Below are 22,041 nucleotides of genomic sequence, written 5' to 3'. Positions count from 1 at the left end.
GCCGTTTTGAGAAGACCTTGGAAGACACATATCCGATAACATCCTTGACACTGAGGCTGAAGTTTACATATGAACATCCGGTTGTGTATATAAGCATCACAGAGGCCGAACTATCTTACAACTTGTCTGTTTCAACTTATGACACTTACGAAATGAAGGCTGCAGTTTTGTGTCTCCTCGTTGTCTGTAAGTATGAAATTTTTATTGTTTTCATGGTGTATTATTTTCTTTTTCATGACACGCTAAGTCTCTAGAATCCTTTATACTATGAGAACGTCCTCGTTGTTTGAGACGTGTTCACCACGAGTGTATGACATGGGTGAGAAGAAATGTGTTTATCTGACGATGTAAATGCCCGCTGCACGACTCCTTGTCGAGAAAGTCAACTTTGGGTCTGGCTGTCATAAACATGTTTTGAATATTGACATTTCTGGGATCGACGAGGTTTACGTGATCTTATCAATGCCCGGTGAACATTTCCTAGACATGTATGGACCAAATATATGGAAAATGTCGTGATATGACAGAATGTTTAGACCGGCGAAGTTTACATGCGGGGCTCGTCCATGTTTCAGAGAGATCAGTGTGAGCTATTGTGGACAAGAAGCTTGACAAAATCTGTTTTAAGACATAATTGAGCTTCTCTGCCTGTCTGGGTGTAGTGTCAACTTGTGACGATGAAAACTCACGGAATATTAGAATAACGGGGAAAATAACACCAAAGTTTCCCCCTTCTCTCCCCTTGCTCACTTGTAACTTATTCTTTACCTTTCCTCCCTTCTCCAACCCCTTCTCTCTTAGTCTCTCTTCTCTATTCCAGTACCAGATTATGGTCGTAGTGAGTGAGTGAGTGAGTATGGTTTTACGCCGCCTTTAACAGGAGACCAGAAATGGGCTTCAAGCATTGTATCCATGTTGGGAATCGAACCCGAGCCTTCGGCGTGACGAGCGAATGCTTTAACCACTAGGCTACCCCATCGCCCAAGATTATGGTAGTAACATTTCAGAACTGAAATCCTAACCTTGTCCGCATAATCGACACATATCTTTCTTCTAAAAGGTTTCCTGGCTGTAGGTCAGGCTGACATGGAGTGCCACGAAGGTGCGAATGCTTTAACCACTAGGCTACCCCACCGCCCAAGATTATGGTAGTAACATTTCAGAACTGAAATCCTAACCTTGTCCGCATAATCGACACATATCTTTCTTCTAAAAGGTTTCCTGGCTGTAGGTCAAGCTGACATGGAGTGCCACGAAGGTGCCGTCTGTCCTATGAACAACCGTGCGACCTGCAGGTAGGGCACACCGCCACATGTCATACTGTAGTCAGTTGTGCCGATCCGTTTATTAACAGTTGTCAAAGTGTTAGTCAGTTTAGTGTGTCAGTGGTTATTAAGGGCAGAAAATAATCGAGCGGCTAGATAGTGGATGTCTACATTGGGGGATTATGGCTTAATTTATGCAGACACCAGTGGCCTGCAGAAATTAAGACAATGCAAGCTTAAATGCTTAGATCTAAGTATTTGTTTGATCTGTCACTTGAAAGAAAATAGACGAAAAATCGAAATAATGGTATCCGTGCCACATTTGCTGCGTCCGGCATCTTAAATACCGGCGTCCTGAGTCTCGGCGTCCTGATTCTCTAATGGGAGTTGGAACCCTCGTTCCTAGAAAGCTGAATGTACACGTATCATGAAAGAGTAATAAGAGGGCATGGGAGGCTTTTCATAATCATACAATTTTTTTTTAAACATATCCGAGTGTTCTTAAAAACTCCCTATTAGCAAATATATGGTTTATAGTGGTCATTACACAATATTATTCAGGGTCCACATGCACAAAGCGAGCTTAGCGTTAAGTAGCCCAAACTTCGGTTTGTGAAAGTAGTCACAGCTTCTCAATTGGTAGGGAGGTGTGGTAGTGAAATGGTTAAAGTGTTTCCTCGTCTCGGCGAAAACAAGACTTCGATTCACGGATTGGGTACAACGTGTGATGTCAAATACCGTCTTCCCTCGACTTGATATTGTGGGAATATTGCCAACTCTCTCATTTACGATCGTAAATATTCACAGAAATTTTTCGCACACAAGGATTGTCTTTGTTTTTTAATATTTCTTTTTATTCCATTGCAAACAAGAAAACCCAGAATATAACCTTGAAGTGCGCAATGTATCTAAATGATAACGGACAGATCTTTACTGTTAAAGAGATACAGTGTCAAAAACATTCGTCCGAACTCAACCTGAAGTCAGCTCTGTACAAAATAAGAACTATTACTCATTTTTGTTGTCTTGGCGGAACAGTTGTTTTTAGAAAGAAAGATGGATTTTTAAAGTCCAGCTATCCAAATGTATGCGTATGCGTCTGCGTGTGTGAGTGCGTGTGCCTGTGCGGGTGCGTAAATAAACAACTGTTGCAGCTAGGCATCCCTCAATGACAAACGTTATGAGTCATATTCCTCGCATCGCCATTTTCCACCACAATTAAGAACAGGATACATACTAGCATCAGGTCCTTTGATGATGATATACTTAGCTTATTTTCGTTCTTATAGGTTCGAATGCTGGAAAAACAACAAGAACGAAGAGGAATGCCTTGAGCGATGGTATGAGGGAGGTGTCCGCGCTGTTTGTGTTGTGTAATGACAACACTTGAAGTGGGTTCTTGTTAGCGTGTTTGTTGTAAACAACATTAAAGCATTATTCAGTACACAAATCCAGTCTTGGTTGCCTTTTCACTAAACGCGTGAGGATTCAATTTCCGTTACACAGGGTCATATAGCGCATTTTGAAATTGATTTCTGTTTAAAAATTTCCCGGTTGAAATTGATTAAGTGTGTGATAAAAGAGCGAAAAAGAGTTTTTGATAGCATTAGAATGTCAGACCTTTAGAAAATAGTAAAATATGATTTATTTAATTTCTAAAATGAAATTTTAGTATAAATAAAACTGGATACATTCCTCAACGATGTCCATGGTACAATCGCAGAGTTTATAGTATCAAATCTACTGCATGTATTTAAATACCAGCAACATTTCCTTTTACCACATCCCCAAGAAATCTCTGCCAAAAGCAGAGTAGATGGTAAAATGTCGACTTCATCGTTAGCATGTGTTTATGAATTGCTATCAAATAGTGAGATCAGGTATTCGCAAAAAAATCTGAGTGTATTCTGTTCACCAGTGATTGGAATGACATCGAACAGACGTGTTGCCATTGATAGTAAAAAGTAATCTGTCGTCTACGTATGCTTATAACGGGTACCATCGGAGGGACAGGACACCCAAACTCTCTTTTAGTTTCAAATTAAACCACTCTTGGTGGTCCGCTCACCTGTTATCATTACTGTTTGATAACTCATGGTGCCAATCACTGGATTGTTTTGGTCCAGACTTGTTTCCAGACCGCATCGTAAAAATGTAATATTGGTGAATTCAGTGTCAAACAAACACATACTCATGATATAGTCAGAATTCTACAGGGGCGGTGGGGTAGCCTAGTGGTTAAAGCGTTCGCTCGTCACGCCGAAGACACGGGTTCGATTCCCCACATGGGTACAATGTGTGAAGCCCATTTCTGGTGTCTCCCGCCGTGATATTGCTGGAATATTGCTAAAAGCGGCGTAAAATCATACTCACTCACTCACAGAATTCTACAATTGCCTCTGCTTTTAGAACAGATTTCGTACGGCAGTGGAAAGAGTTTTGTTGTTTCCTTTTCAACATATTCTAACAAATGATAATTGCTGTTGGATGTCAAATGTTTAGTACAAAATAATATTTTTATGAAAATTCTATATGATAAATCACCAAGTGGACACACGTTGTATGCGTAGGTAAATATTCGATAAAAAGTGTAACTGATAGCTATGGATTTAATGAAAGGAAAAAGTCTTTCACGTTTTGGAATAAGCAGGAAATGTGTGTGCAACTTCCTCATGACTACCTAATTATACGTGGTTAATGGAGGATTGTGTTGGATTGCACTGGATTACATTTCATCGTATGTGATCGAGTCACTACCATGCCTCCACATAACTGTACAAAACACGAGTGCATGCGATTTTAGAAATAGGATTAGTGACCTCATCAGCTCCTAAGTAACACCTACATTGTCGCGGACAGAGCATACGAAGGTTCACAAAGCGAGATGGCTATAACCTCCTTCAACGATGAACCCGTAGACATCCGGGTTAGAGTCGGTCTTCAGCAACCCATGCTTGTCGTAAAAGACGACTAACGAGTTCGGGTGATCATGCTTGGTTGACACTTGCCATCGTATCCCAAATGCGTAGATCGATGCTCATGCTGTTGATCACTGGAGTATTTACAGACCGCCGCCATATAGCTGGAATATTGCTGAGTGCAGCGTTAAACAACAAACAAGTCAAGCAAACCAATTTTCAACACTGTGTTAGCTATATCCATCAGTGTGCTGTCATGGTATGCAGACATGGGAGGAAACAAAGAACAGTTCGTTATATCCGCCATTTTGTTACAACGACCGCCTCCGTGGTATAGTGGTTAGAGCGTCCGCCCGGAGAGAAGAAGGTCGCGGGTTCGATTCCCGACCGCGTCATACCAAAGGACGTTAAAATATGGTACTTGTTGGTCCCTGCCTAGCGCTCGTCATTAATGGGTACATCAAGGACTGGTCGGTTCTGAGTCAGTATAATGTGTCTGAGTGGGGTATTCATGCTTCACTGCGGCGTGGTATCTCAGTGGGCAAGCACTATAGGTCCAGCTTAGGCCTGGGTTAGTACAAGCAGCCGCACATACACATACACATGCATGCAAGTCGTCATATGAGCGAAATATTCTCAAGCACGACGTTAAACCCAAATTGGCCTGACCTCACCTCATTTCGTTACAAACGCAATTTAACCTTCACTATTCACAAGTTTAAGTCGGTAAGTGGTCGGGTGAAGTCGACACTATTGAAACTATTTTTACACTTTTCACTGCGTGTGGTTTTGATTTGAAAATTTAAAGGTATCAAACGTACAATGGAAGCGTCTGAATTGAAACTACTGTTTTCTTTTCTCAACCATGCCAATAGGGCAAAACCAATACAATCATCAAGCACACACATCAACTTTGTGTCCTAATATATATTCCATATTATAAAGCACCAATCAGATTGCAGGATTCCTAGATGGCATTGTGGCATAGCGTTTGGAGCCAAGTGATAGCAGCATGACATGACACTCTCTATCAGCTTTGCCCGGACTGCTGTGCACATGGCGTCGACTGTCGGAGATAATGAAGTGAAGTGAGTTTAGTTTTACGCCGCTTTCAGCAGTATTCCAGCAATATCACGGCAGGGAACACCAGAAATGTGCTTCACACATTGTGTTCATGTGGAGAATCGAACCCAGGTCTTAACCGCTAGGCTACCCCACCGCCCCTGAATGAATTGGAATATTGTGATAATGGGACATGGCTTCTACAACATTGTAACAATTGGTTTAATAAACGCGGGTTAATCTTTAGATACCCTTTGTAGTTCGTTATTTCCCTAACGTTAACTTGCATTTTGGGTGCTACTCGATCGCTGACAAACCTGGACACATAATAGGTTTATTCGTACCTATGATCTGGGTTTTCTGGTGTGGGAAAGGTATGCAACTCTGTACCGCGAATCAGAGCGCTTCAGAGAAATTGAACAGAACAGTCCCAACGTATAATTTCCCCCAATTTATTATTATTTGTATCAAATAACGAAGCAAGCCTGTACTGAGAGTATACACCTTCTCAATCACTTCCAAAATTCTGGAAATAATTATACATACAACTTTCCCGGCGTAGCTATAGAAAAGAATTGAGCATCATGATACATTGGTCTGTTGAATTCTGTCATCTTTCCGCAGGCGAGGCGTCCAAAGTCATTCCAAAGATCACCTCTGGTTCGAGGCTTTTTCGAATTCTGATTATCTGTGTTCTGATTATCGAAATCAGGGCTTCCAGCAAGGAATTCGAGAGCCCTCCTGTAATTGTCTGGTTGATTATAAAAGCTTCACGACTGACGGGCTAAGAGGCAGCTTGTATTTGAAGGAATGATTGTTTATTGTGCCCTTCATCATGACCTTGAGGTTGCAAATCCCACTCTACCATTGGTGAATCATCACAGACTATCATGTCGCTCTATTTTTACTGATATTATGTCGTTCGTTTCCGCATACTGTGTCTATATTGTGAGGTCACCAAGTCCGAAGTGCCCTGAACGCAATTTATTTGTGATTTGGGAGAGACAATTCTGTTTGTTCTATTGGCACTCCACTGTAAAGAATACTTCATTTTGTATAGTTCTGAAAATACACAAATCGAGTGTATGAATTTATGTGATTATCTTTATGGTTTAAATAAATATCTACACATACTTTCATTCACAACAAATGCTTTCTTTCGTTATTCAAAGATAAAACGGAATACTGTACTAAATAAATTGTATATAGAGAAAGAAAATAGAATTTCTGACTATGCAACCTAATTTTGAGATTGCTGTTATCAGAACCATAACATATATCTTTAGGGAATGTAGAAAATAGGATCGACATGCACAACTAGTGGCACTTACTGTCAAACGCTTAAGCTCCCAATATATCGCAATACGTATCGCAATATATTACAATACAATTTATTTGCCAATACACAGCCCTATATAAAAATGAACTGGACATAACCCCACACAACGTAAGTGCAGACAACATAAAGGAAAAAGGACTTTTGTTTCGTGAGTGAGTGAGTTTATATTTAACGTCACATCGGCCATATCGTGACGAAAAAAATTTATACAATAAAAAGTGAAAACATTTTGAAGATTAAAACCTGTCGACGATGGACTGTAAAAATACTAGAAAATCACAGATATAATATAAAACCAGCGATCAAAGCTAAAACATTCCAATTAAAGAAGACAATACAATGTAAAACACGGGCTATAGATCGCCAAAAACTGAAGGTGGATCACCATACTAGGAACCATGGGCTATATTGTTTCGTAATTATATTTGAAAGTAAGAAGGATAATACATTAACCCTATAAACATGTCATATACTTTGGGATGAATATTGCAATGAAATGTTAAATTTGGAAAGAAATCTTACACACATCAATAATTGAAATACAGGGTCCTGATCCACGAAACCTTCCTTGTGCTACGACATTCTAATGCATATGTTTAACTACGGCTTTTTATAGCACAATAATATGTTAGCCTTAAAAATTCTGGAAAGATGCAAATTACGATAACACGTTTTAAATACATGCTTCTTCGAAATTAAATGCTAATATCATGTCAATACTCAACAGATGTTGATCTACCGACTATTAATGTTGCAATACATACAAACATCGCTGTGTCAAGCTTAAAGTGACCGACGTTAACTAAGTCTAGTTATCAGAGCTTCAACACCAACGCAAAATGTGACTAAAGAAGGAATACGCATGGACGATGCTTTAAATTCGGGACAACCATGAGTTCGACACACGAAAAGTTCCACACAACAGGCGACAAGAGAACATAGCAACCAAAGTGCACATATATTGAAACACCTGAATGCAATTGCGTCAGAAACCCAGGATGCAAGACCTAGTTTCATTTAGAACAAATCTCTGTTGAACATGCCGCAATATTGCTGGAATATTGCTGAGTGCGACGTTGAACAACAAACAACCTGTTGAGACCCTTGTTCAACTTCTGATGAAAAATGTCACTACCATATTTAATGATTTATTCGATTTTGAAAAGAGCTTCTATAAACTATATACATTTTACCTTGTTTCAAACTAAAACAAGTACTAGTATTTTATTAATTTAAAAAATGGCATCGAATAAACACGTGGTACTTCAGAAAAATAATTTGGTCTACGTTTTGTGTATGTGTATTTGTTATATGGTAAGAATAGTGGTAAACATGCCCTCAAAGATTGTCCTACAGATGCCTTGTTTCTTATGGAAACATTATCCTGAAGTGTGAGTGATTGAGTTCAGTTTGACGCCGATTTTATCAATATTCAATCAGTATCACAGAAATGGACTTCATACATCGTGTCCATGTGGGGAATCAAACCCGGGTCTTCGGCGTGACGAGCGAACGCCTTAACCACTAGGCTACCCCACTGGCTCCATTATCCTGAGGAATGGTTGAGCGAAAACCCAATGTAAATTTTGACCAACCGAACTTCATTTGGTTCTAGTAGAAAGAGGTCACAAGGACTTAATATGACTTGTAATCACAAGAACATGCCGTGCCAATCGACCCGTGATGATCTTCAACAACCCATGCATGTCGTAGCAGGCGACTAACGGATCGGTTGGTCCGGTGACTCGATTATTTACAGACCGTCGTAATATAGATGGAATATTGCTGAGTGTTGGCGTTAAACAACAGCAAAAGTCATGCCAAAGTTACAATTCACAATTGGTACCGATCCATGCCATTCTAGGACCAGTATCGAATTACATTTACTGAGCAAACCAACAGCATGCTCTTTCGTCTGTACCCCTTAGAATACAAGCAGTTCCACCATTCAATCTTTCGCACACCGTCGAATGTTCTCATTAAAATCTTCCTTAATCCATTGAATTTGGTGATCTACGCAGGGAAAGAGATATTTGTAACAAGAAAGTAGTCTAGTCATCTGGATTGTCTCCCATTACCAGTGCAATAAGAGTGTGTTGTACATCGTGTTAAAGACACATCCCATTGAACAAACCAAACAATGCACTATGCCGGATCGGCACCTAGATTGTTTCCGTGAGGCTTAACATTCCAGCTATATAGCGGCAGTCCGAGACTTGATATTGGGAGCAATGATCCCAAAATCGTCGGAGAGCAAGACACGGATTCCACCCAATCACCGACACAGACCATCGGATAAAATCAAGTTTGCCAAGTACGAAAACATTGACTGCTGGGGACTAAGTTTAAACTGAGGTCCAGTAAGCCCAACAGTGAACATCTGTCTGTGGTCATGAAGGAATTCACTCCAGGGGCATTAAACACACCTATATCAACACATTAAATGATCCCCAATTCAGCAAATGATGATTAAGGGCTAATCACAACACGTCCGCCAACAGCACTTTTGGAGCCTTCAACGTCACGTTGCTCTTGCCGGCCATTTTGACGTCGTCCACAGACATATTAATTGGGCGTGAAACACTGCACGAGCGTCCTAGGAAACTATTGACGAAGCATAAGTGCCATTACATGATAGGAAGAAGTCTATACTGCTGGTAATAGTCGCTCAAGTGACACACCACAGTGTATGTTAAATGTTAAAGGTTAAAGGCTGTGGTGAGGATGACATTTTATAATGACCCTGAAGCGGCACGGGAGAGTTTAGTTTTACGCCGCACTTTTTTTCCAGCTTTATAGCGAGGGCACGGGAGAACATGCTTGCTCTCTTCGCGAACGTCTCGTGTCATCACTAATGACCCCTTCATAAAATTTTCACTGCCATATTGCCTGTAATGCGCCAGGGAATCTGCGGCAGATAATCGAGTATGATTGAGTTTGTATTGGTTCACACAAAGGTTAACACATTTCGTGGATTGTAAATAAATGTTGTCACATTGTCTGGATTTTTGAGTGAGTGAGTGAGTGAGTGAGTTTAGTTTTACGCCGATTTTAGCAATATTCCAGAAATATCACCAGAAATGGGTTTCACACACTGTACCCATGTGGGGAACCGAACCCGGGTCTTCGGCGTGATGAGCGAACGCTTTAACCACTAGATTACCCCACCGCCCATGGCTGGATTGTAATAAAGGTCAGCACATATTGTCAACGTTGTTCATAGTGATAAGGTACAAGTGAACACATAACGTGTTGTTGTAGATAAAATAAAGGTCACAGCCTGTTGTAAATAATAATCAGGGTTAGCCTAAGATGCGAATGTTATTTGTGAATCTCTTTGTAAACGTCACCACACGTTAGACACTTTTCTGAACTTTGACAGCTCAAACCGCAAATGGCCGTTTGGAAATTTTACTAATAAAATACAATATTCAAAGCAGAATACTGTTAAGGCAAAATGCAGACCGCATTAAGCTTAATGAAATTGATTGATTTTAGCTTAATCGTGGGTTTGAGTAAATGAGTGAGTGAGTATAGTGTTTCGCCGCTTTTAGCACTATTCCAGCAATATCACCGCGGGGTACACCAGAAATGGGCTGCAAAAATTGTAACCATGTGGGGAATCGAACCCGGGTCTTCGGCGTGACGAGCGAACGCTTAGGCCTCAAGGCTACCCCACCGCCCCCTCGCGAGTTTGAAGTAATGTAGTGACGCCAAGAGCTGTGTTGCGGCTCAAGGCCAGTGCTTGTCCCCAGGTCCACTTTGTCTGCCTCAACAACGGATGACTATCATAACAATTCTCCTGACATTCACCCTGGGAACCAGGTAATTTTTAAATTCTTAACTATTCGTGACGAATCCCATTTGCACTCATCCCTCGTAATATCTTGAAACGTTGAAATGCAATTCAAGCACTACAGCTCCCAAAATGACATTCGAGGTGCTAAGATTGATTTAAGAAACGGCAGTCTGATTTTATTCACATTCAAGAAAATACGATGTAGACAGAGTATATATGAAGACGTTCGAAAATGAACAGCATCAGATGGATATCCTATAATCTGAGACATTGAACGTTGGTTTTGTAACAGATTTATATCCGTATGGGAAACAGAGTACGCATTCACGTCTGTGCCTCAATGATATGTGCATGTACATAAAAGTGACAAAACTCTTTTCACACCCAAAGGAGTGAGTGAGTGAGTTTAGTTTTACGCCGCACTCAGCAATATTCAAGCTATATGGCGGCGGTCTGTAAATAATCGAGTCTGGACAAGACAATCCAGTGATCAACAGCATGAGCATCGATCTGCGCAATTGGGAACCGATGACATGTATCAACCAAGTCAGCGAGCCTGACCACCCGATCCCGTTAGTCGCCTTTTACGACAAGCATGGGTTACTGAAGACCTATTCTACCCCGGATCTTCACGGGTCCCACATCCAAAGGAAATCTCTGCTAGAAGCATAGTCGATTGTAAAGTTTCGATGTTCTCATGAGCATAATTATGTTCATGAATCATTATCAAATATAAATAATGTAGCGATGATAGGTGTTCGTGAAAAGGTGAGCATATCTATCTGTTAAACTTCTGTGACCTATCATACCATCTGTTATCCATACATGGGTTATCCACCTGTTACATTGCTGTGAGTAATCTATCTGTTCCAGCTTACAGTTGTGTAACAGATGGATCGCATGCAGTATTGTAACAGATTGATAGCTCAAACTAGTAAAACAGATACATTACCACAGCAGCGTAACAGGTGGACAACCAACAGAAGTGCAATAGATGGACATACTTTAGTAGCGTTGCAGATGTACATCTTACAGTAGTGATCTCGAGGTAGATGGACATCTGAAAGAGTGATAGATGGATATGTAACAGGAAGTTATGTAACAGACATATATATGTCAGTGTGACAGATGGATAATTTTACACCGATAATACACATTCGCAGTCACTTCGTTAACGAGTTATACTTAAGCCAGTAAGAAATGATAGGCCAGTTCACTAAGGTATTAACTGAAAAAGACGAGCAACTTTATAGCGTTATATCACGGTATTCGATTTCAAACGTTTCTGTAGGCGAGGCGGACAGTCATTAGGAAAGGTCACGAAGGTTTTTTCGCCGACTGAAGATAGCGTGGCAATAAAATGCCAGTCTTTCCTTCTCATATTATTCCATTAATTTACTGATTCCGTGCAGAAATACAATTTAATATTTATTATCTAACCGAATTATTTTGCAGTTAAAAGTAAAACTGAATTACAATGATGTATGAGACCCAAACGATTAGCAATAAAAGACCTGCTAATTTTGAATAAGCGAATTCACGCTGGCTATTTTTATCGTTCGTATATGATTTGGGAAACGTATGAATTATCATTCAACCATGTCAAATGGCTTTGAGCAGCCAAGTGTTGGAAGGGTTGCACATCACATCTAATAGACGATTAATGCTTGGCATTTTCAGGCTCAAATTTAAATCAATTAAAAAAATAATACAGGGTCGTTTGAGACCAGGTTCTAGGCCTAAGCTAAGGTTACTCTCCATTAACACTTGCTGAAAACACTTGCGCAAGGGTCGAACTACTCCCCGTTGAGCTCAAACAAGTCCCATACATTATTAATTATTAGCAAATCAAATCCTATATATATTTTGGCATACGGTTCTACAGGTTTCAGATATCGATTCTTACACTTACCCGAAAGGTGCGGTCAGGTAGCCTATTGGTTAACGCTTCAGCTCGAAGACACGGGTTCGATTCCCCACATCAGCGCAATTCGTGAATCCCAATTCTGACGCCCCCTGTCATAATATTGCTGGAATAATGTTAAATGCTCGTGAACCTTACTCATTCACTCTTATCTAAAAAGGCAGAAGCTGACAAACATTATCCTTTATGTAAAGACGGCACATGCCCTTGAAATGATCGAAGTACTTTACTGTGACATTAACACGTGGTATCAGTCATCCGTTACAGTCCTCAAAGTCTTTTTAATTATGAAAAGTAAACGTCAGATCTCTCAACATGTTACGTTAAAAGTACCGTTGATTTCATTTTAGGTTTTGTTTCTAATCACAAGCATCGTATCATCTGTACATGAAAAACATAAATTAAATGCAAGCAAAACTGTGAACATCAATTTGTGTTTTTTAAACATGTTTGTGCTGTTAAACAGATCTCATTTTAAAGAGAAATATACATATTTACTTGTCTGTTCGGGTAACTAGTTTTAACTGCCGATTGTTAAAATATATGAAACCGTCAGTTCTTAGAATTCATGGGTGCAATTGGGACATTCTCCGTATCCCATGTGTACAATAAATGTAAGTGTTGAACACATTAACAGGGAATATCGATATCTAGAACGATTTCTGCCCACGAAGCAGACAATTGGGATCACACTTATATATATATAAAGTTGTTTGATGGGTTTTTTAAAAATTGTCAGTGATTTTTTCAGGGGAACATGCACTTTCATCAACCCAATTACTTTCATCAACTTTCATCATCATGTCCTTTTACGAAAGGAATCGTATAGCATTTCATCAATATATGAAATAATCTAAAAACAGTTAATCACACACAACAATGCACGTGTTCAACTGTTTATCCAATTTCTTAGATATTAATGACTAAGCCTTTTCCATTATCATAACAAATTTAAACTGCTTTGTTTAGTTTCCATTGTATCACAAAAGCCTCTATGATTCCAGTTGAAATAGGTTTTGTTAGTCCGAATGGAGAGATTTCTATTCTACCGCGGTTGGTATCAGTTTATAAAAGGTCTACGACCAATTACGTATTGTAATCAGAAATCTCAGTCTTCTCTGTATTGTCCATTGAACGATGTTACACAAAACACTACCCTCTGTTGAATCACTACCTCCTCTTGATGACACATGTGTTGATGAATCACTACTTCCTCTTGATGACACATGTGTTGATGAATCACTACCTCCTCTTGATGACACATGTGTTGATGATTCACTACCTCCTCTTGATGACACATGTGTTGATGAATCACTACCTCCTATTGATGATACATGTGTTAATGAATCACTACCTCCTATTGATGATACATGTGTTAATGAATCACTACCTCCTATTGATGACACATGTGTTAATGAATCACTACCTCCTATTGATGATACATGTGTTGATGAATCACTACCTCCTCTTGATGACACATGTGTTGATGAATCACTACCTCCTCTTGATGACACATGTGTTGATGAATCACTACCTCCTATTGATGATACATGTGTTGATGAATCACTACCTCCTCTTGATGACACATGTGTTGATGAATCACTACCTCCTATTGATGATACATGTGTTGATGAATCACTACCTCCTATTGATGATACATGTGTTGATGAATCACTACCTCCTCTTGATGACACATGTGTTGATGAATCACTACCTCCTCTTGATGATACATGTGTTGATGAATCACTACCTCCTCTTGATGACACATGTGTTGATGAATCACTACCTCCTCTTGATGATACACATGTGTTGATGAATCACTACCTCCTATTGATGATACATGTGTTGATGAATCACTACCTCCTCTTGATGACACATGTGTTGATGAATCACTACCTCCTTTGATGACACATGTGTTGATGAATCACTACCTCCTATTGATGATACATGTGTTGATGAATCACTACCTCCTATTGATGATACATGTGTTGATGAATCACTACCTCCTCTTGATGACACATGTGTTGATGAATCACTACCTCCTCTTGATGACACATGTGTTGATGAATCACTACCTCCTATTGATGATACATGTGTTGATGAATCACTACCTCCTATTGATGATACATGTGTTGATGAATCACTACCTCCTCTTGATGACACATGTGTTGATGAATCACTACCTCCTATTGATGATACATGTGTTGATGAATCACTACCTCCTCTTGATGACACATGTGTTAATGATTCACTACCTTCTATTGCTGATACATGTGTTAATGAATCACTACCTCCTATCTATGACACATGTGTTAATGAATCACTACCTCCTATCGATGACACATGTGCTAATGAATCACTACCTCCTATTGAAGATGCATGTGTTGATGAATCACTACCTCCTCTTGATGACACATGTGTTGATGAATCACTACCTCCTATTGATGATACATGTGTTGATGAATCACTACCTCCTATTGATGATACATGTGTTGATGAATCACTACCTCCTCTTGATGACACATGTGTTGATGAATCACTACCTCCTATTGATGATACATGTGTTGATGAATCACTACCTCCTCTTGATGACACATGTGTTAATGATTCACTACCTTCTATTGCTGATACATGTGTTAATGAATCACTACCTCCTATCTATGACACACGTGTTAATGAATCACTACCTCCTATTGAAGATGCATGTGTTGATGAATCACTACCTCCTATCGATGACACGTGTGTTAATGAATCACTACCTCCTATTGATGATGCATGTGTTAATGAATCACTACCTCCTATCTATGACACATGTGTTGATGAATCACTACCTCCTATTGATGATGCATGTGTTAATGAATCACTGCCTCCTATCGATAACACGTGTGCTAATGAATCACTGCCTCCTATTGATGATGCATGTGTTAATGAATCACTACCTCCTATCTATGACACATGTGCTAATGAATCACTACCTCCTAGTGATGATGCAGGTGTTGATGAATCACTACCTCCTATTGCTGATACATGTGTTAATGATTCCCTACCTCCTATTGATGATGCATGTGTTAATGGATCACAACCTCCTATTGATGACACATGTGTTAATGAATCCAACCTCCTATTGATGATGCATGTGTCAAGGGATCACTATACCTCCTCTTGATGACACATGTCTTAATGAATCACAACCTCCTATTGATGATGCATGTGTTAATGAATCACTATATCTCCTACTGATGAGACATGTGTTAATAAATCACTATACCTCCTCTTGATTACACATGTGTAAATGAATCACTACCTCCTACTGATGACACATGTGTTAATGAATCATTACCTCCTATTGGTGAGGGGCGGTGGCGTAGCCTAGTGGTTAAAGCGTTCGCTCGTCACTTCCAAGACCCGAGTTCGATTCCCCACATGGGTACAATATTTGAAGCCCATTTCTGGTGTCCTCCGCCGTTATGCTGTTGGAATATTGCTATAAGCTGCGTAAAACTAGACTCACTCACTCACTCCAATTGATGATGCATGTGTTAACGAATTACCACCTCCTATCGATGACACATGTGTTAATGAATCACTACCTCCTATTGATGATGCATGTGTTAATGAATCACTACCTCCTATCTATGACACATGTGCTAATGAATCACAACCTCCTATCGATGACACATGTGTTAATGAATCACTACCTCCTATTGGTGATGGATGTGTTAATGAATCACTACCTCCTATCTATGACACATGTGCTTATGAATCACAACCTCCTATTGATGATGCATGTGTTAATGAATCACTACCTCCTATTAATGGCACTTATGTAAATAAATCACTCCCTCCTATTGATGACACATGTGTTTATGAATCATTACCTCCTGTTGATAATACATGTTTTAATGAACTACCACCTCATATTGATAATACATGTGTTGATAAATCACAACCTCCTTTTGGTGATACATGGGTGACTATAAATCACCGCAAGGCATTAAAGTTAATTACAATTACAACAATGTCAAAGGAAATTCATATTTTTGCTTTAATCTTTGTTGTTACACGAATTTCAACTAAACTGTACATCATGTGATCAGGACCAAGTAACAGTTTGTTATAAGCGTGTTCTTATAAAGGTAGTTTACTCTATCTAGGATTCCAACCCAAGAGTTCGGTGTTACGAGCTAATGCTTTGATCTCAGGGGCTATAATAAAACACGTTCTTCAGATAGTTCTTAAACACATCTTAAACATGTAGTGTGTTTCTTGATTAAGAAGGAAGCAGTTTTATTGTTCTTCCTATCTGATACGTGAGTCATCACCCATCTTGAAGTAAATGGCACTAGGTTGTTGTTTGAAGACAGACAAAATGCAATTAGTCTTTCAGAAAGGCAGTTCTGGGGTTTTAGTGACATGGATTGAGCCATAATGGCGCCTGGTTGAATTGACATGCCCTTGTGTGTGTAGATGGGTCATGACTTAAAGTATAACACACCATGTTCGCGAGTGTTGTTAGATTTTATTTAAACTCGGGCCCAGTGGGAAATATCCAGCGAGATACTTCATCAAATTGTGTATACGTCCTTGAACACTCAACATCTCGTTAGTTTACACACAATCATGACTGGGTGATTGCCATCGTGCCAATTTGAATCCTCTCCTCTTTTCAACTTGAACTACAAGTATATCCTTGGGCTTGTTTTGCATTCCCAGCAAGTTAAGCACAAGTTTGTTAAGCCGTATTATCCCGCTTCCAGTGTCTTGACACATCCCCTCATAACGCTTGAAAATCCCAATATTGCTAATTGGATCATCGATAATGCCAACGTTTAATCTTGCTTTGGCTATATTGCATGATTTAACCTGCATGAATTAAATTTTTATGGAAATTCGCCGTATGGTTTGGTCAACAGTACCCATTACCATTACATTGTATGTGGTAAGATACAGCTTTATGAAACTGGGACCGTTGGGTAGCCTAATGGTTAAAGCGTCCGCTCGTAACGCTGAAGACGCGGGTTCGATTCCCCCCATGGGTACAATGTGTGTGAAGCCCATTTCTGGTGTCCATCGCCGTGATATGGCTGGAATATTGCAAAAAGTGGTGTAAAACCATACTCACTCATTTTATGAGATAAATGGTCAGACTGTGACTTTTCGAAACAAACTATTTCTTTCAGAAAATGCTGGTACAGTATGTGATATTACAACATTAGCAAGTTGTTTACATGTACTTTATACACAAAATCGGTCTCCAACCGAATAATGTGCCGCTCCTCCGTTTCAAGAGAAAAAAAGAACATACTTGTCTTGAGCAGTGACCTCAGAAACAAAGGTGATGACGTCACTTGTACTTTGATAACATCTTACGGTATCATTTATTTGTTCATTTAAAATAAATCTCATTATCTTATGTATCATAAAACATCCTCCAACAATCATCATTTCCAAAGCATAATTCCTGACACAGTTGATGTAAGGTGAGTGAGTGAGTTAAAATTTAACGTCACATCGGCAATATTTCAGCCATATCGTGACGAGAACAATTTATTTTATGCATAGTAAGTAATGGTAAACTACAAAAACCTGTCAACGAAGGACAGTAAAATAACTAGATTATCACAGATTTGAATTTAAAACTAGTAATTATATCTAAAACAGTTTAACTATAGATGACAATACAAGGTAAAAACAGGCTATATATCGCCAACAACTGAAGGTAGATCACCATACTAGGGACAGTTGATGGAAGGAATCACTGGGATAATTATGTCATTGTACTTCATTTCATCGTTTCCTTGCGCTGGGCGAGTCATTTGGTAAAGGTCATGATGGCTTTTCAGCGCCCCTGAGTTATTGTGGCAATAAAACGCAGACAGTCCTCGCATCATTCAAGGAACTCAGGTTGTCTGCTGAGAGATACTGGTTAATAGTTTCCGTTCAGGTAAAATATGATGTAATTAAAAGTGAAATTAGACTACATTGATGTAGGAGATCAAGCCATTTGGTTATAAAATATAGATAGTTGTCAATAGGGTAAGATTTCCGAGGGCATGTTTGACATTCAAACTGGTTTTCAGCGGAATAGATACCAAACTTAATTTCCCTGTATATAAAATGCCGACGTCCGAAAATGTGGACGCTCGATTCTCCGCTGGATCGAAGAGCGTACGTATAAGCTAGGGAATAATCAGTCTTGTTTATGGCGATGTAATATATTTGAGGTGAGCTGAGGTGAAATTGGGTTTAACGTCGTGCTTGAGAATATTTCGCTCATATGACGACGTGCATGCGTGTGTATGTATATGCGTGGCTGCTTGTACTAGCCCAGACTTAAGCTGGTTTTATAGTGCTAGCCCACTGAGATACCATGCCGCAGTAATATATTTGAAGGGGATAATTGGAAATAGGTGATGACACCAGGTGTGCGAGAACAATGATGACTCACTGACTGTATGTCAATTTTCTAAAGGTTAAATGCTTTAAAGCATGCTTCGAGCATTATAATATAGACCCCTATGTCTATTTGGTTGAATAATCAAAATGCGCATTTTGTATTGTCTTTGGTGCCAGTGTTTAATAGCAATTAAATGTTCATTTATTAATATTAGTATCATGAGGTAGGAATAGTGTTGGAATAGTAGGTCACCCGACTCCCAAGTCAGAAACCTATGCATGTGTACAAATGGGACTTGCAATGTACGTTAAATATACCTTTTTGTTGTTTTCCGTTCTTTAACGCCGACACCAGCTATATTCCAGATATGGGACGGAGGTCTGTAAGTAATAGCATCTAGCCCAGACAATCCACTGACATCCTGGGCATTGATCTACGTAACTGGGAAGTATCTTCTTCGCACATAATGGCAAGAAGCCAGTACACATGTCAACTACCATAATCTAACAATCATCAAGAAACGCAAGAACAGGTTCTGGTCCGTTAGGTTTTCGTAAGAGGTACCGCAATTAGCTGTGCAGAGTTTCGTGTTTGAGACGAGCCAAAGATATATGTATGTGGCTTCGAATCCTGATTAGCTCTAGTTCTGTTTCCAGGTTTGTCAAGTTACAACATTTTCTCGTCACAGACCTGCACCACTTTGGGCCATCTGAATTTCAGCTCACCCGTGACGATCTGGATTAGAATTGGTCTTCAGTAATCCATGCTTGTCGTAAGAGGCGACTAACGGGGTCACTATTGATGAGTGAGGCGTTAAATAACAAACAAACACATCCCATTTAAGCTGACACGACGTGGATAACTGGAATGACGTTCAAAACGATGTTAAACCATACTCACTCACTCAAATATTCATTTTTATATTAATTCAGTATTGTACAGGTTTCATTAAACTAAAGCACCTGGTTTGCTTATTTAAAACATTCACTTTATTTTCAACGACTTCAACCCCTCCTTCCTTAGGTATCTAAGTACAAATATGTCAGGGCAATTACTTCTGTTGTAGCAGGTAGAGACGGGTCGCCCTCATTTTCAAAAGGTGTTGTTACCTTTGTGGTATTTTCCCCAGAACCTTCCACCCTTTTCAAGTGTACATAACATGCTCCATGTCGTTTATTCCAGTCGCATCTTATTACCAAGGTAATGAGAATCCTATGTTTATGAAATATTTTCTCCCGTTTAATTAGCATGAGGTAATATAATATCTTCGTACTCGCAGATCAAACTTGTCAACATGAACGCATACTCTGCTTCAAGGCTTTTTATTCTGAACAATTATGATTTTTCCTTTAAGCCATTGCTCGAAGGAAAACCTCCATTAATGTGTTTCCATTCACACAACCAAGCTTGAAGCTTCCATATTTAATAACTATGTTATCACACAAGCCGGACTCCACGGGGTGTGGATGAGGCATCAGTTGGGACTGCTTTGACACAAAATACATAAGACGTCAATCAGTATTACCGTTCAGGTCAAGAAAGTGTATTTTCAATTTTTAAATCTGTAAGCTTTGTTTTTGTTGCTACCAAAACATTTTGGGTTTATTTTAGCTGGCGGGGTTTTAGTATATTATTGGGTTGTATATTAAACAAGTGTTAATGTGATCAGATCTTCGTTTCACGAGATAGATAACTGTACATGTGTTCGTCGTCTTATGTCAGGTATACTACTGTACGGTGTCAGTCAATAAATGATTACATTCTGTGCTACCTATAGGACAGGATATGCTTACCCACATGCAAACACCTGGTTTCATGACTTATTTTCAGTAATGTCACGTTATTTGCATAGATGTTAAGCAGGTGTCTGTTAATCTGTTTCGGCGGATAATCAATTTACTCTCTAATATTGGGACATATTGACATCTGTAAGACACATCAGGTAGAATGGTCAGAGAGAGACGAATTAACCAGAAAAATGAGTTTGGCTTGTGATAAATATTTTGGTTCGTCACATCTAAAATTCGGCTCATCCAATAATTTCGATTATTCCATTAAATATAGTTCGCCAGGTCTCACTTTCTGCCACTATTTTACTTGGCTTAGACTTGATTATTCAGAGGTACAGTTGCTGAAGGACGGATGTGGTGTTTATGCCGAAATTATGAGATATCTTTAAGAACGGTATGGGATAACAAACGGTGATCCACACTCTCACTTTCACTGAAACACCTCAAGGCACACTTTCAACATTGGTCATCAAAGATATTTTCCTTGTATATCACCTCTATTCTTTATGAGCTTTATTGCCATGACGCGTTTCCTTGTTGGAAACCAGACATACATCAATATGGCATACGCCCACACATTAGACAGACAATTTCAGTCCAAAACTTGCAAATCACGGAGGCGTCAATAAAAGAGCATCTGCATCGGTGAGAGCAGTAGATGTACAGATTGATTATTGGTAATCTCTCCACATTTTCTCATCAGTTGTATTTGCTTGCTTCTCCTCTCAGAGCGCACTCAGTGACCTCGCTCAAGCTGAAACACAAAAACAGCCTGATTACACGTTTTGTCTATTTGTGAACAACCTTGAACAATACCTGGTAAGAACATTGTTGCGTAAATGAAAAGTGAGTTTCTTACTCCAGGGAGATCAACGTTAATAGAATAGATTATACACCTAAAAAGCTGTTTGAAGTAAATGAATCTTTCATTACAATGTGCGATCCTCACAAGTGCATGAAGTTTTCTACATAAATTACTTTCTGTGAATATCAGATTGTACGCTACAAAGCCAAAGCGTCATCGATGTATGTTACCCCGAAGTGAAAACACGGGACGTTTTTTAAAGTAATAAATTATCTTATTGATTTTTTGGTCAACAATGTATGTTTCCAGTTTCTTAATGTTTCTTGGCCATCAGCAGAGTCTATTGAAGGAACTCGCTGCAAAAGCCTGATGTTTGCGCCAGCTCAGGTGTTTATATATAGTGCGCTTAATATACTTAAATGTCCTTAGCTTTTTGCACCCATGATATACGTTGTCACTGAATGTGCTTTTATGAGCAGTTTATCGCACTTACAAATGTTGCTCTGAAATGATGGAAAGACCATCCTAGAAGATAATGAGCACAAAACACGAATATTCGTGAACATCTATGGCTAATATTTCATTGAAAGCATCCATGATTATCCACAATGAATTGAAATACCCTTTCTTTGCGTGAGTTGCCTCGTAATTGAAAACGTTAAAAATATAGGTTAGTCTGACTGATTCAGAGATGCAGGATCAGTTTCATGGCTATTAGTAAGGCGTGTATAAGTTCAATGAT

The 22,041-nt window shown here is 39.3% G+C and overlaps 1 long non-coding RNA gene across 1 annotated transcript; it reads left to right on the top strand.

Moving 5' to 3' along the window:
- The first annotated feature begins 56 nt into the window (after window positions 1-56).
- On the top strand, window positions 57-2,715 carry LOC124254577. Its single transcript, XR_006892490.1, has 3 exons — window positions 57-186; window positions 1,217-1,295; window positions 2,555-2,715. It is a non-coding gene; the product is annotated as an uncharacterized LOC124254577 (long non-coding RNA).
- Window positions 2,716-22,041: the final 19,326 nt, after the last annotated feature.

Source organism: Haliotis rubra, unplaced genomic scaffold (assembly GCF_003918875.1).
Source record: "Haliotis rubra isolate DU_JTF1 unplaced genomic scaffold, ASM391887v1 Scf576, whole genome shotgun sequence".
NCBI classification, from domain to species: Eukaryota; Metazoa; Mollusca; class Gastropoda; order Lepetellida; family Haliotidae; genus Haliotis; species Haliotis rubra.
This window is presented reverse-complemented; position numbering and strand designations above follow the sequence as displayed.